The following is a 14,526-nucleotide window of genomic DNA, read 5'->3' on the forward strand; positions in this document are numbered from 1 at the left end:
GGGCGCCGTCCATCCCGCCGGCCGCCCGGCTCTGGGCGCTGCCGGTGCGCGGTTCCCAGGCCCCGGGACGCGCGGGAGCGGAGCGTGCGGGAGGGGCTTGGGCGCCCTTCCTGGGAAGGATGTGCGGGCCGCGGTGTGCTGGCGCCGGAGTAGCCGGAGCGCGGTGTCGCCTACCTTGACCCCGGCGTCTCGACCGCCGTCACCTTTCTCCTCCGCACTCGCTTTCACCCCTCTGAGGGGTAACTTTAAAAACCCCGAATCTGGCTCCAACCTACCCCTGGCGCAGACGCGACCCTACCCCGGCCCTGCGCTAGTCGGAGTTGGGAACTGACGCATCGGCCGCTGCTCCGGTCCCTGTGCCTCGGGAGCCTGAGTGTCGCCGGGCGGGCGACTCGCACAGTCCCAGGACGCCAGAGACGCCCGGCCCGCGACGGTGCGGACGGCCGCGGCCCTCGGAAGTGATGAGTCCGGAGTGTGTGCGGGGCCGCCTCGGCAGGTGCCCTGCACCGGGATCTGCCGGCGAGGGGGGCTGCAGGGAGAAACACGTAGGGAAATAAAATGTTAAGAAGAGGACAGGCTGCGGGTGCTGCCGGCGCACAGGAAACGCTGCTGAGAGAAACCTGTCGGGAGCCGGGAGGGAGGCGGGAGAGGCTTGCAGTCCCTTCTTCCCTGCCTTCCAGGCCGCTCTCTGCCTACCGGAGAAAAGCTCTTGAATCTTTCTCTCGACAAGGAAGAGATGAACTTTTTATACCCAGCTTGTCTACCGTCCCAGGTAATCACTTGTGACAGTGCATTACATGAAGCTCTTGTAAATTGCTTGGCACTGAATTGGATGCCAGAAAAGTAAAGGATCCCAGAAGAATCTTTTAAGATAGACTGGAGTTGACTCTGCCTAAAGTGGGAGTCACCTACAAGCAGGATCAATACAGAGGTTTAGGTCGCCTCAGCTTACCTTGCGGCCATGCGGTAGATTTCTGAAGGAGGCTTTTGTCAGACTTTCCAGCTGGTTGGCCGAGGCCGGATCAAGCTTCAGTCCCTGCTCTTCTAGAGGCAGCCTCCTTCCTGAAGAGAGAATGTTATCTGCGCTTCTCCGTCACAAACACTTCCTAGAGCACAGCCCTGTTAAAAGTCAAATAGAGGCGGTCCACCCTCCCACACTGTATTGCTCTGTGATCTAAAAGCATGTACACATTGCACAATCTCTTTTTAAGATATTGGCATAATAAATGGGAATAGGTATAATCACATGACAGAAAGCAGTCCCATAACCTGACAAAATTCCTGAGTGATCCAGCCTTACCCAGGTTTCCCTGTGTTATCAGCATTTATAAGACTGTCATGTATTCGTTCAACAAAAATTTATGGAGACCCTGTGATGTTCCAGACTGTGCTAGGTGCTGAGAATGTAAAAATGCACGGGGCACAAGGCCCGGCTCTGAGGAGCTCCCGGTCTCCTCTTGTAGGTCTCTCTAAGGTGCGGATGTTCTGCAGGAGTTATGACCAGAGTCCTACGGGAGCAGTCCTGAAGGGACCTTTCCTGGGGGTGCCCGGGAAAGACACAGGTCCCTTCATAACGTTTTGTCACCGTACATCTCACTCTTCATGTTATTGTTTCATTGTCTCCTGCATTATTCTATAAGGGCCGCAAGAAAGAGACCTATGTCTCCTACATTTTGACCACTAAGGCAATGACTGTGGCACTTAGCAGATCCTGGTCAGTGGCTTGTCACTGAGGTGCGTCTTCCTGCTGCAGCTGAACTGTCCTGCAGCTAATAGGTGAGGAGGAACCTAGCCCTGTGATGTGTTCCTTAATACACAGGAACATAATACATATTACTACATAATAATCAGAGATAGAAGTCTGACTAGACACTTGCAATGATGACATAAGCCACAACTCTCTTCCTCTCCCATTTTCCCATCCCTCTTCTTGTGCTTTGCAAACTAAAATAATTGAAATGTCCTAAGCCCTTAACCCAGGGTTGTCAGCATTTCAAAAAATACCCATAATGGATCTTGCAGAGTAAATAGTTGTGCACCTTTATGAGAGTCTGGGCAGTTCCTGACTTTCCTAGAGGCCCAGGTCACATGCAGCCTGCCCTTATCACAATGTTCCTCATGAACCTTCTGAACAAGCAGGTGCTAAGTGAGCCTTTGACCATACCTGGATGGAATAATGGCGACACGTATGGGTGAGGACAAGACCCTCAAGTTGTCCACCTCATGGCCAACTGTGAGAGTTCTTCAAGAGACACAGCTCAGGAATGATTCTGAACCTTCTCTCTGCCCTCTTGTTTCTTATCTTTTCAAGGCAGGGTAAACAGCCTTAAACTTCTTGCAAAGACTATAGAATTGCAGCATCTGTGAAAATATCAGTGCATCATTTTGGGCCTAAGGATATCTTACTAAAAAATAATCCTTTTGCTATTAATTTTACATTTTGAAATTTTACATTTTGTTGAAATTTTAAGGAAAAAAAAATCAACAATGAAAGCTAAAAGCTACAATGAACTATCATGTGTTTGTCTTCTCACATTCATATTTTTCCCCACGCCAAGACTCTCTCTCCCTTTGTTCCCTGAGCCTTGCTTTCTGTCCCACAAAACTCTTCTTTCTCGTGTGAACAGACTCAAGGAATTAATTCTCCTTACAATTCTGATTCAGCATATACACTCCTTCTGAAATAATTCCAATATCAGTCTTACCTATTTTTCTCCAAGAAGTGTAAAAAGAACGTTCAAAGACTTATCAGCTCTCTACCTTGTTCTAAGATTTTGAACTTGTTGGCTGACCTTGCCTGATACTTTTATCTATTTATGTTTGAATTTAGCAAAAAAAGCTTTTATTTCTTTGACACACTACAGCAAGATTCTACTTAATGGATGATATGCTTGCACGGTAATAAACCTGAATGGGTGAGTTAAATAAGGGTTTATATTCCCACTCTTATTTCCTTTGTCCCCTTTCTACCAACCTTCTCTAAAAAAGATTTCACTTACCTCAAATGAAAATTCATAATCCACAACAAATATGTATTGAATGCATACCACATTCAGGGCATTATATTACACTCAGAGGACCCCAAGGGCTGTTCATCACAGTATGTGAATTTTATGACAAGAAGCAGAACTTGAGGGCAGGTGCTCAGGACCACCAATGAGTGGTGCCCACAAGGAGAGCAAGAGAGCCAGCCTTCTGCAGGTGGAGTCTGGGCCAACCAGCCAAGATTTCTTCAGGAAAACAGACCAGCCAGGCCAGGAGGAGAAAAGAGAACACTGCCATTGGCAAAAGAAAGCACAATGGGTGAAGACACAGGAACAGACTCTGCAAGGCATGTTGGGACACAGCTGTGGCCTTTGGCCACGCGCAGACTTATTCATGTATACAACAAACATTTACATGGCACGTCATCCATGCCAAGTCCTGTTTGCATCTTAGAGAGGGAATCCTCACATGCCAAGAAGCCTGTGAACACTGCTTCACCTTTTTGTCCAAAATGGAAACGTCTTCCGGGACACTTGTTTGGGTATGGTCTTACGGGACACTTGTTTGGATATGGTCTTGTGAAGTAAAATCAGAAGTGCCAAATCCTGCTGCAATTCAAAAAGAAATGGTTCAACTGCAGCTCAGAAAACTACATTACTGGCCCTGGTCTTGTAACATACTGGTAGTCCTGATGAAAGCGAAGTATATGTTCCTCTTATAAGGAGGACAAATAGGATAATGTAAGAGTTACTAAATAATGTGCTATATACCCCCATACTATCTATCAGAGTCTAAGAAGAAACCCATGTAATATTTAAAAAAATAAATAAGCCTCAGTTCTGCTAGTATATATGAAGCCTTACTGTATGGTAACTTCTGGGGAACACAGACAATTATCAAATGAATAATGAGACCATCCTCAAGATGCAAAGAATAATGTGAATGCAATACATTTACATTGCGGACTTGAATTTAACCTTGTGCCATGGAGATCTGGAAAGGCACCATTGGATGAAATGATAAAGGATCAGTGACAGATAGCTTTTAAGAGGGAAAGGTTTCACAAGTAAAAGGAAGTTCTGTCTGTTTGTCTTTCCTATAATGTCCTCAATCCACTGTGTCTCCAAGAATCTTCTGAGACAGGTGGGTTACTTCTTTGATGATTCAAAATCTTGGCCATAGCTAGTTACAGTTTCCACTCCTTTCAATCTCCCTCCCCTGCTCTAGTCCAGATCCAGACCCACAGCCAGGCAACTTGTACCAACATTATCAGTCTTAGAGGCGTCTTTAGGCCCAGTCATCTCACCTGGCTTAGAAATTTAAAAAAAAAAAGGAAGAAGAAGAAGATGCAGGGAGGAGGTCAGGAAGAAAGAAAAGAAGGAAGGGAAAGGGGAAGGAAGAAGAAAGGGAGAGAGGGAGAAAAAAGGAGAGAGGAAAGACCTAAATTGTATGTGATTCAAAAGCATCTTCTGCCTTTGCCTTTCCCTAATAGTGGGGGTTTTGGGGAGCCTAAAGAATTTGATGCCAGACAGCTGACTCTGAATCTGCCTTAGAAATTTATCAGATGCACGCATATAAACAAGTTACATCTCACAGTTCTGTTTCCCTCCTCTAGAAAGCAGGACAATAAAACGTCAGGAGGACCACGGTGGGACGCTGTGGCTGTCATAGCATGCATGTCGAACACGCAGCAGATCACCAGTGTTTACTATTTGCTCCAGCCTTTCAAGGTAGAGACTGAAATTTTATTCCCAGCATCCCACGCAGAACCTGGCAAAGGGCAGGGACTTGGTAAATATCTGATAAGAGAGTTGACGGATGATAAAGTACTGTTATGTTTGTCAATCTTCTGCCATAGAAGATTTAAAGTTTATATCTCATGCCTTTGAATTTTATTCCTGCTTGTGACATACACTATTCTTTAGTGCTTTTTGTTGAGAAATAATAAAGTAATAATAATAATGATGACGTATTAAATTGATCTAAGAGCAGCTGTTGTTCTACACCACTAGGTGGCGTCTATCAGTAGCCAGGTAGGAATTCTAAAGAAATTAATACAGAAAAGGCATATTTAGCATACATCTGTATGCATGCACATTCACCTTTTACATATGATTTCTTTATAATTTTGTCTGTGAAGCTAAGGCTTCCTATAGCTTGGCAAACCACATGCCTTCCTAATTTTAACAGTCTTCTACAACAACTATTTTAAGTTGTTCATTAAACTCTAAGCAGCCTCAATGTGCAAGACGTTACACCGGAGCTGGTGACTACTCCCAAATCTTTCCTCAAAAACACCTCCAGGACAACATTTAGAAGGAGTTGAAAGCGATGTGGAGGAAATAAGAAGGCCTGCCTTCATCATTCATTCATTCAACAACTAGGGACTGCGTACCCAGTATTAAATACTTTCAGGAATGTGCTTGCTATCTCCTGAAGAAAAACTAGCAGAACATTAAGAGGAAAATACGTATGTTATGACATTTAAATCATATCAGAGGACAGATTTTTTTTTTAAACAAAACTGTTAAGAGTTACAAGGGGAAAATAGAGATAAATGTGAAACGTTCTATCAGGACTAGGTAGTTTGGGCTTCCAGTTCCCGGGTGGATTAACAAGGTTACCTTTCCTTATCCTGGCATTTGCTTATCTGCAGAACAGCTGTGCTAGAGTTTTCGTGGGGCTGGACCGAAGTAGGAAGGAACTGAGGTAGAAATTGAGCAAAAAGTTAATAAGCAAGGAAAAACTTAAGAGCGGCCAAGGATTAGAAATGTAACTTTGATCCAAAACAATCTGAAAATAAAGTTTAATCTTTGAAAAATACCTGTGGTATGGAGAGGGAATGTCCATGCTGTATTTTATTTTGAGATCAAAAGAGTAAATTGGAGAAAAGGACCATAAAACAAAAATAAAACTCCTACACAGTCCTAATCCCAGTGTTTCCAGAAGTCATAAAAGTGGGTATAGAGTTTGCAAAAAATGAAGTCTGATGACTATGAAATTGTACTACTTTATTTTCAAAAATGCAAATGACTAAGCAGAAAGCCTGTGGCAGGCACCATTATTATCCAACTACCAAAAAAACACCCTGTCAGTATTGCACAATATTGTCTACAACTCAGTGTTCTAGAACCTAACCTATCAATTCTCCTCAAAGCCTGGCAGCCCTTGCTATGATTTTTGTGGTAAAGATCCTGTCCCTCTGCTGAATACTTGACCCGATAGAATCTTCCCGGATTCCGCTTTCTCTGCCTTCCGTGATTCAGTGATTCAACAAGGAATATTCTGCTCTCCCTAAAGATCTCTCTCACCAGGCTCCTTTGTCTTTCCCAGGCCACCGTCCTCCTGGGTGCTTTGGTAATTGAGCATGGACATCTCTCCTAAATGCACTCTCTGCTTTCTGCCCCCTGACTTCCAAACCACCACGTACACACTAAGCACATAGATTTCCCAGCTCACAGTCCTTCCTGGGCTTCCTGTTGCCCACTGGATAGTGTCCAGTTCTCCCCAGCTTACACACATTTACACCTTCTACAGTCTGGCTCCAACTCCAGCAGTATTGACCTCTGCAGAATACTTCCTCCTCTTGACTCACTCACTGCCCCTCTACCCCATTGTGCTACCTTCTCCTGGAATCCCTCCTTCTCCCTGAGCACAATGATTTCTTACCTCTGAGTCTCCTGTCCCACCACGTTGACATCCAGTGCTCTTCAGGATTTCATCCTGTCCTTCACTGTCTCCCTGGAAAATTCCATCCTTTCTAATGTTCACAGTTACTATCCACATGCTGAGATCGCTAAACCATCATGCACAGCCTCGGTATATACATTCAGCTGCCAGGAACCCAGGCGCATACTGTGTGTGAATATATAAATGGACCGGGTATGGTGGCTCAGCACTTCAGAAGGCCAAGATGGGAGGATTGCTAAAGGCCAGATTGGCTTTTTTGTAGTTGAATAGCAGAACAAGACCCTGTCTCTACAAAAAAGAAAAAGAAAACTAATCAGCTGGGCATAGTAGCACACACCTGTAGTCCTGGTTACTTCCAAGACTGAGGCAGGAGAGTCACTTGGGCCCAGGAGTTTGAGGTTGCTGTGAGCTATGATGATGCCACTGCACTCTAGCCTGGGCAATGGAGCAAGACCCTAGATCCATCAATAAAAAGTAAAGATAAATCTATAGATTATAGAGAATACACCTGAACTCTGTGACCTCACCCCATCTGCTGTCCCCAGCCCCCGCCTGCTCCCTATCCTTCAGCAATACCAAACACCGTCCAGTCATTCTGCGCCACGCTTTACCTCTGAGCAGACTTTTTGTCCACCAACAATTTTCCTCTCCCTGCCTCCACCTTGCTGACCCCTGTTCATCCATCAGGTGTCAAGGACACTCCTTCTTGGTTTCCCCGGGGCCAGGTCACCCCTTTGTCTTCTTGTGGCAGATGGGGGTTGGATCATAATCCTGAATGTTAAAAGCCTCAGAGATCAAAATCCCTAAAATCTAAGATCCTAAAAAATCACAATCACAGGGTAGTGGCATCCTGCCAGGTCAGTTCTTATGGACGGCCTCTGCCATTGTCCCTAATGCATCCCTGCAATACCCTTTTTCATATGTTAATTTTGCTTTTTGGTTTGTTTTGTTTTCTCTCTTTTTTAGTTTCTTTCGCCATTTTAAAGGGTCAACATTATGTTTTACAATTTGCTATGCTATGTATTTCATGTCCATATCGTTTCCAATGCTAGAGGTACAAACTCTAGATGCTTTAGAGAATATCCATTTTGTGCATATTTTGCAAATTGACTCCATGAAGGTGCATTAAAAATGTCAGGTTTCCTCAGTAAATGAAGAGATGTCTTTTTATGTACATCTCCATTTGTGAAAGATAATATTTCTTGAGATCTCAGCTCTTCCGGTGAGTGCATGTGCTGGTGTCTTCTCTTGGTTTCTGATTGATCTTGTCAAAAGTCTTATGTTGTTCATCACCATATTTCGGGGGACTGGGGTTGCAAAGTTGGGTGCACCCAATTACCAACAATACGGATATGACTTTATTCATTTTTCTTCTTGACTTGTTTCTTTATGAACATGGTTCAGCTTCTCCACACACTGCTGTGCCTATGTGACTGTTGTTAGTATGTCCAAGTGTTAATGCTCTCAAGAATATGTATGTTATTGTTGCCTATTTCATTATTCAAGTGGCTTGTAAAGGGTTCTGTCATGTTTTTATGTGTTTCTTAAATAAATTTCCTTTAAAAAGGTAAAAAAAAAATTCAAGATTTTTTTTTTTTTTGAGACAGAGTCTTACTTTATCGTCCTCGGTAGAGTGCTGTGGCATCACAGCTCACAGCAACCTCCAGCGCCTGGGCTTAGGCGATTCTCTTGCCTCAGCCTCCTGAGTAGCTGGGCCTACAGGTGCCCTCCACACAGTTTTTTAAATTATTTGTTCCAGAATTATATTTTTAGAACGTTGACCTTTTGGGATTTCAATATTTGGGATTATGGCATTTGGGATGGGGTCTTTCAGGATTATGATCAGCTCCCCTGCCTGTGGCCCCTGGAGTTGGCCCATCCTAAACCTCATCATGCGTTCCAGTCTGTGGCCTCTGACTTTCCCGCCAGAATGTAAACTCAGTGAAGGCAGGAAGCATGCAAGAGCCTTCATTTCCTTCATGAAACATTCCTTCCCAACCCAATCTACATCTGACCTCCCAATAGCTTTGGCAAAAAATGCCAACCTTAATCCCAGGTGGACTGTTGCTGGTGCATCTGACGAATGAGGAGCTCGGCCCAGGAGAGGTGCATTGCTCAGGGACCCACATGCTGACAGGGAATCCATTCAGCCTAAGGAGAAGACACATCTGGCCACTTATAGAAGCTTATAGTTGGAGAAGACAGGTGATTTTTCAGGGAAAAATGATGCCTGCAATTCCACTCATATTACAGGGAAAAATAGGGGTATCCTTTAAAATTATCAATTAAAATTCAGGGTGGCACTAGGACCCAGGCTGTTGGCATTTGTCATTTACTATGATGATGGGACCCAACAGAGAGAGAGATTGCACCCAGATTGAGCACACAGCTTCAAGCAGCACCAGGACCTCTGTGGCCATGTCCTGTAGGAGGTTGCAGAGGCAGCAGCAGAGCCCATCGGGAGGGAGATAGGGCAGCCAGGAAGAGGGTGTCGGAGGCTCGTAGAAGCAGGAGTGTCTGGCAGGTATGGCTTTACCCAGGCCAGCAAAGGAGGCTATAGCCATAGTACCAGCTGCAGTGTAGGGGAAGCCACAGAGCCACCAGCAGATTCGGTGATGTGCATGGAGACTGATCCCCTGAAGATGCCCAGACATGTGTGAGAGCAGTAATGATTTTGTAGGGAATTAGTATTCTGTATTAGCAGATGGGGCAAGAGCCAAAGACAAATGATTGCTCTGAACACGGCCCCTTCTATACCCGAGGCCAGTCTAAGGAATTTCTGTTGGCATACAAATTGACCATACCTGTCACTGGGCCTTATAGATAAGATCTTAAACTCTTCCTTGTCACTGTGATAGGTACACTCTGTGTCTTGTTCTCTAACCGCATTTGATAAGTGATGGAGATAAGTCTGTCTGTGCACCTTGGCCACTGTTCAAGGAGCTTTGAGGAATGGTAAGAGCATCCGGTGTTATTCTGAGCAGATGGCACACAGGGAGGCATTACTCATCAGCTTTTGCCCCTGCGAGGCTGGAAAACCCAGAAAATGCTAATGGGCTTTTTGTCTCCCCAGTCCACAGGGCCAGAACCCCAATTTCTTGATAATCTCGCTATGTAAACACGGCCATTTCTCCCTTACATCTATTCTTTCTGTTCTCTGCCCATCTATTTCCCAGAGGAAATTAGAGACCAAGGGTGTGAAGAGTGAGTGTTGAAGGTGTATGTGGGCAAATAATTATGACAAAGTGGTCTCTCTCTCCAGCAAGGTTCTAATAACAAAAGCAATTGCTTTAGGGTTACCTACTATGTTCATTATCCATGCCTTCCCGCCACACGGCAGCACAAGTCATCAATAATAGAGTACGGTCGTTTCCTCCCCAAAGACAAGTTATGTGAAATAAAACACCATGCGATATCGTCTCCGACGAGATTTTTTATGTCCGTGTGTTGTTTAAGACCGCTTCTGATTGCCTGGTAATTATCCACCAAGGGCCAGCTCTGGTAGCCTGCGTTCCCCAGGAGCCGAGTGACACCTACACCATCAACAGCCACAGTCATCAGTCAAGTGCAAGCACGATAAACTCTGTTTATTTATTACTGTACCTCCTATTGACAATTAGTCACTATATTCCCTCAGTGACAACTACCCGAGAGGGAAAAAAAGTGAAACTATGTCTATGTCTATCCATCTGTGATGCTACAGACACTACACCGGTCGGTTTTTATTCGCAGCTCCTGGCTCATCACTCCCATAACCCTTGCTGCAGTCAAAGAATCTCTCTCCCTTACCTTCTCCCACCTCATTTCACCTACCCCATACCCTGGAGGAAGGAATGCTGCATCTAGAGGCCAAAAATAACCCCAGTGGGGCTTGAGGGGTTTAGATCACGTGCTTTTTTTTCTCCAATCACATTTCTACTTGGTTGTCAATCACGCACATCCAGTGAAGTCTCCATAGAAAGCCCAAGAGGACAGGGTTTGGGCAGCTTCGGGGTAGCTGAGCAAGTGGAGGATCCAAGAAGGTGGTGCTCCAGGGAGGAGACGGAGCTCCACACCCTTCCCCAGCCTCACTCCATATATCTCTTCATCTGTCACCTTTGTCGTATCTTTTATAATAACCAGTAAATGTGAGTGTTTCTCTGAGTCTGTGAGCCACTCTGGCAAATTAATCAAGCCCCGGGAAGGGGTCATGGGAAGCCCAGCTTGAAGCAAGTTGGTGAGTAGTTCAGAAGCCCAGATTTGCCACTGGTGTCTGAAGGGAAGGAGCAGTTTTAAGTACTGAGCCCCAACTGGCAGGATCTGACACTGTCTCCAGGTAGAAAGGGTCACACATGGATTGGAGGACACCCGCTGGCATCTGCTACAGAACTAATGGCTTCCTGGTGGTGGGGAGTAATCCCCACATATTCTGGGGTTATGGAAGCCTTCCGTGTTGACTGCGGTTGGGTTAGTAGGATAGCAGAGGAAAAAGAGTTTGAGTTCTTCCTAACACTATCCTATCTGTATATAAATCAGTGATACCCTCCAAATGGGAGGTCCCCGTTAGTTGGAAGAATATACCACATTATACTTCATTTGCTCTTGCTCCAGTCTGCTCATGCTGTCAGTGGTTTACCAGCAGGAAACCACTGGAGGGGACCTCTCCAGACAAGATGAGACAACATACAATTATCATCTTTAGTATTCCCACTTGGAAAATTGACTAGCATTCATGTGGAACAATCAAATCAAATTTGCTGGCACTTTATTTCCAAGTTGTGGATATAAAGAGAGGACCATGGGGCGGAGGGGAGGGGGGGTGTCACTGTGCACCAGGGAAGACACCAAAGCAGAAAGTGCACCCCGTGCCCGTCGTAAACACATAGCTGGAGCACTGAGCTCATTCGTTCCAGACGTTCTGTTTTCTCTTTTCCCTGTAAAGAAAACTCAGTAATCTTGATTTCTGACATGCTATTTGTAGATCAAAGAATCTCTCTCTAACCTTCTCCTAGGTGGGGGATACCCTCCCAGGGAGGAGGGGTGCAATGTCGTAGGTTTATCTCATCAGTGAAACCAGCTTGTATCTAGTTTGTGGCTGAAAAGCCCCAAAGACTACAGGGCAGGACACAGGATGTAGGACAACCTGCAGACAGAGGCCTATTCATTCACTTGTGTTCTCCATTCATCCCTTTCTCTGTCTACACATCCATCCATTCATCTATCAGATATTCTTTATGTGCTGCCGCATGCCAAGCATTGTGCAAAGATATATTTAAGCTCATTCTCTAGGGGAAGAGACAAACAAGTAGATGAGAAATTCTGAAAAAGAAACAAAAAAAGGATAGTCACTAAGTCTGGGATCCACTCCAGCAGCCAGGAAGGGGTAGGATGCCAAAGTCAGCCTCAAAGAATGCCAGGGCTTGGCGCAGTGGAGAAGAAGCCTATTTTGGATTAATACGCCTTTCCCAATTCCTTTACAGTTTTCTCTAATTTTCACCCATGCCCCCTTCACATCCTGCAGCTAACTCTGATCAAAGCAGTACCTCGCTGTACCTTAACTTGTCCATTGCCTCAGCTCAAAATTACAGTGTATAATGGATATTCTGGAACCCAATACAGGGCAATGTTTTCCAGTTTAGAGACAATGCAAAAAAAAAAATTATTTTACTCTTTAAGATGAAATTTCCTGAACCTAAATATACATTTCCTACTTAAATATTTTCAGCTGGTCTTTTTACTGGAAAAGGTTGCTTTGCTAAGGTTCTTCTTTTCCTTTGCCTTATCATTTCACCCATTTTTCTGTTCTTACTGGAAAGGGAAATAAGAAAAATAAAATTTCACGAACAGAGACAGGGAAATGTAAAAAGTCTAGGTGCCTGAGCACTGTGTCAGCCTACCTGTATGACATGGGGGCTTCTCCATAACTTTTGAAACACCTTGTAATCCATTTAGTCATTTCAATCTGGATAAATTTTTATATGAAAAAACCCACCAACTTTAACATAATCTCTTGTTCTTGAACTTTGTAGGCAGCCTTTGTACTTAGTTGTTGAAATTTACAGGAAAATTGTATTTTAGCTTGAGAGAAGATTTTGTTTCTGTTTCTCTGTGCGGGCTCTACTATTGGGTACCGCAAAACTTCAACCTGCTTTACCACTCTCCTTCAGAACATAAACTTAGCTAACTCAGGATTTTTGACTTAATCCAGAAAAGGAAACATGACATGACATCAAAGCAAGGGGCAGTGTTACTTTTTGTAGCTGCTACGAAAAAAGTTTATCCCGTTATAAAGAAGAAACTCGACAAGGCTGATCAAGAGGACAAGAAGCTCGTTAAGGAAAGAGACTGAAATTTGGCTCTTCCCTTGGAAACCATTTGGACACCGCAGAGAATCTGACCTGCAACCCAATGACTGGATTTTCACCTTTGTTGCAACCCAGTCATGCACAGTGACTCACTCTCCCATGATGATTGCTTTTCATGGCAGAACATTTTACCCTTCAGGTAAGACAGGTCCTACCAGCAAAATCTTGATAATGGAGACTCTCCTACTCCACAGGTCTTGAATTTGCCTCTAAAGGAAGATAAAGCCAATAAGCTGGCCTTGCACGTAACCATTTTTTCCAGGTAATACCCTCTTTTCCTTCATTGTCCTGGCAGCCAGGTGGTCTGAGGCCTAGCTTGGCTCTGCCAGAGAAGCCACAGCCTCAAGGGACTTCACTAGGTCACTGGGTACCTCAGTTTGTTTGGCTCCCATGGAGAGGGAATTAATCTAAAATCTCTCAGGATGTAGGAATCTATAACAAATAGATAGAAGGCTGCAATCCTTCAAGATTAGCAGAAGCCGCTTACTTGGAGAGGTTTCTGTTCAGTTATAGAAGAGAAATATTTCTGATTCTTCGGACAATACCACTTTCTAAATACAATTTGTTGTGCTTTTGTGTTTGCTCTAATAAAAAGCCTATTTTAGGCAGGATGTTTCTTCTTAAAACTAATGACCAAAAAGAGTTGTTTGCTTCCTTGCTCTCTTCTTTTAAGGCAGTTATAGGTAGAATATGCTATTTTTATTTCATTTCAATTCAAAGGTTAGTTGAGTGGAATGGAAATGATTTCTGAGCAGTGGAATCCTAGATCACAGAATCTGGAAGTTTAAAAGAAAACTACAAAGGTTTCCTGGTCTCTTCTGCTACAATTCAAGGCCAACTAGAAAATAGATTGTTTTGAAGTTCTTTAAAATTGTATTTTCCTTAAAGAATCTTAATATGACGAGATTGTGTCTTTTTAGTATTTTTTCATTAGTATTGATCTGTGCCTATATCTCGCCAATATGTGCTTGAGCGGGGATCTTCTCTTTTAAAGTGTTGTACTGGTAACAATCCCAGATTTTCCCCGCCTTGTTTATCATTAATAAAATGACTGTCACATGGAAATTTCATCTAGAGTGGCTTCTGCTTTTGTCCGGGGAATAGTATTGACTCTCACTCATTCTTCTTTCATTAGTTACTAACCTTTCCCTAAAGGGCAGAGCTTTTTATTAGGACACAGACCCTGCATATGACAAGTAAGAAAACACATACAGCACAGACAGGCTTGCTCTCCAACCAAAGGCCTGAGTCTGGCCACTCACATAAGACAACCACCTCTCCAAGTTTGTCCAGTATAACAGAGGTAAATCCCACTGAGATTTAAGCCTTGATGTACCTCTTTTTTCTATGAAAGTGAAACCTAGGTGGTAAGAATTAAAATTAATATTAATTTTAATTAAATTTAAATTAATTTGAAATTTTAATTTTTTAATTAAAATTAAAAAGATCTAAAGCATTTGGCAAGGGGCAGTAGAATATTTATTCTAGATTTTTTTTCTGATCACAG

General features: G+C 43.9%; 1 pseudogene; it reads left to right on the forward strand.

The window, feature by feature from the left end:
- Positions 1–14,526, forward strand: part of LOC105887761 — an 83,518-nt pseudogene that overhangs the window by 47,529 nt on the left and 21,463 nt on the right.

The sequence above is a fragment of the Otolemur garnettii genome, unplaced genomic scaffold (assembly GCF_000181295.1).
Source record: "Otolemur garnettii isolate 467f Iridium unplaced genomic scaffold, OtoGar3 scaffold00116, whole genome shotgun sequence".
Taxonomy (NCBI): Eukaryota; Metazoa; Chordata; class Mammalia; order Primates; family Galagidae; genus Otolemur; species Otolemur garnettii.